The sequence below is a fragment of the Fragaria vesca genome, linkage group LG1 (genome assembly GCF_000184155.1).
Source record: "Fragaria vesca subsp. vesca linkage group LG1, FraVesHawaii_1.0, whole genome shotgun sequence".
Taxonomy (NCBI): domain Eukaryota; kingdom Viridiplantae; phylum Streptophyta; class Magnoliopsida; order Rosales; family Rosaceae; genus Fragaria; species Fragaria vesca.
The window spans coordinates 8,499,838-8,502,521 of record NC_020491.1 but is presented as its reverse complement, the minus strand read 5'-3'; positions in this window follow the sequence as shown (position 1 = coordinate 8,502,521).

The window sequence follows — 2,684 nt, the reverse complement described above, 5'->3', positions numbered from 1 at the left end:
TTTCAGAAACATCCGAACCCGACTCCGACCCATCTTCCCTCTCCCTCCCTCTCCACCACCTCGACGCCCTCTCCTCCAACCAAACCCCCTCCCAACTCTTCCACCTCCGCCTCCGCCGCGACTCCCTCCGCTTCAACTCCCTCACCTCCCTCGCCTACAACCGCACCCGACCCAGCCCACCCTCCTCCGGGTTCAGCTCCTCCATCGTCTCCGGCCTCTCCCAAGGCAGCGGCGAGTACTTCACCCGCATCGGCGTCAGCTCTCCCCCCAAATACCTCTACATGGTCCTCGACACCGGCTCCGACGTCGTCTGGCTCCAATGTGTCCCTTGTAAACGCTGCTACTCCCAAACCGGGCCGGGTCGGGTGCAGTTGTAGGCGAGGGAGGTGAGGGAGTTGAAGCGGAGGGAGTCGCGGCGGAGGCGGAGGCCGAAGAGTTGGGAGGGGGTTTGGTTGGAGGAGAGGGCGTCAAGGTGGTAGAGAGGGAGAGAGAGGGAAGATGGGTCGGAGTCGGGTTTAGATGTTTCTGAAAAGGATTCGGGTTGGGAGAGAGAGGGGGCGGAGGGGAGGGGGGAGAGGAGGAGGGTGTGGTGGTCAAGGGCGGCGGAGGAGAGGGAGAGGAGGAGAGTGAAAAAGAAGAGATGGGGGTCTTCTTCTCCTCCATTTTGTTTGGGCCGTGGGGAAGTGGGGAGATGAGGGAGAAGAAGTGGGAGAGAGAGTGAGAAGCCGGAGACGATGGAGGAGCTGAAGCCGGTCATCTCAGCAACTTAACAGTCTTCTTTAACGGTCAATTGACGACAAGGGCAAATCAGTCTAGAATTCAAAGTATAGGGGTATACCAGTTTAAAAAAAAAATGAGGGACAAAACTGATTTTAGGTATAAACTATAGGGTGTCACAAGCATTTACTCAATTTCTAAAATAGTCCTGCACTCCTTTAGCTCGGCTTATCTTATATTAGTACATACCCATGTTTTGTGATATTAGTACATACCCATGTTTTGTGATTCATAGGACTAAAGACTAGAACAGAGAGAATAACTATTCACAGAGAAGAACAATATCAGAGAAAGAAGAACACCATGCCCATTGATTTTCAAAAGAAACTCCAACATCAAAAAATCAACAAGCACAAACCATCCAACATCAAAATTAGATCCTAACCTCATCTTGCGAGCAAGATAGACATCAAGCCAATAAGTAATTGCTGCAATTTTTTCCAACCAACTATCCACACAGAGAGCTACAAAGATACCCATTGACTGGTGCGGTAGAACAAGAGAAAAAGAGAATCAACTTGTGACATGATTGATGATTAAAAATGAACTCACAAGAGCAAAGGAGAATTAACTGGTGACATGATTGATTATTAAAGATGAACTTTGCAAAAGATAGAAAAAGAAATCTCACCTTGCAACAAAAAACATCCCTCAAACCCAGAAAAGAAAAGGAGGAGGCACAAACATGAAATTGATCAATTCATACAAATTTTGAGTTACCCAGACACCAAATCTTTCAAATTTGCATCTCATAAACAAATTACAGAAGAGAAAGAAAGAAGAAGGTAGAAGGGCTGAGAGTGGAAAAAAAAAAGAAGAAGAGAAAGCTTGTGATCGAACACCGAAAAAGAGTAGATCAAGAAAAGCGAAGTGAAAGATTTCACGATGAGAGAGACTGACGAGGCTGAGGCGAGGAGAAGGGAAAAACGAAGAGAAAGTGGCCAAGAACACTGGGGAAGCAGAGAAGGGAACGATCGATACGTCGTCCGCCCAAAATTGAGGTGACTATGTAAGAAGGTCAAAACGGGATGCCGGGACTACCTATACTCATTTAATTCAGTCTCGTGTTCCTCCAAACATGGGTTTCAGACTATTTTCTTACCTAAGCTAGTCCAATCCTTGTTAATCCTGTGTAACAAACGCCACCATAGTGTCATATTGCATCGATGTTGGGAGTGTAGGTCCAACAGTCATAGAATGCGACCTAGTTATTAAACGTGATTCAGCCCAAAATGAAATATTATCCGAATCAGAAACGAGTTATTGTCGCCAACTGTATAAAACCTCCCAATCTCAATAAGGATTATTCTTAGGATTATGATTTATGATTCAATAAGGATTTCTACTTCCAATATGTTTTGTTATTTCCTAGTTCTATTTTAAATAGGTTTTAGTCATGAGTTAAAGCCTATACAAGACACCCTCTATGTTGTATTAGGCATTCAACAATTCAATAATATTTAAGAAAACTCAGAGATTTATCTCACTTATTGTCTTCAAATTCGGTTCGACGCTTGTCTACCGATCTCACATTTCTACCTATAGCTTTCACTGCGTTACATTAGGATTACTCTTGCATCTTAGAGGGCCCTATTATCTATTGCTCTCGGCTTATATTCTAGAAAAAGTCTCCGACCCGAACGATTTAAGCCTCCCAATCTGCATCTCTGCGTCTCTCTTACATGGAAGCAGGGCAGGTTAGATCTGTATATTTGACGCTGCACTATCATAGAGCTGGAGATAAAGGTGTGGTAGCACATGAAATACAGATCAGCAAAGATGGTAAACCTCGATCTTCTGAAATCTACACCAGCCAAGCCTGACCAACCTGATAAGCTCTTGTTTGATAAAACACAAATGCCAGCAGCGACTCCGTTTTCCTGTGAGAGAATTGGCTCCAAGTTGTA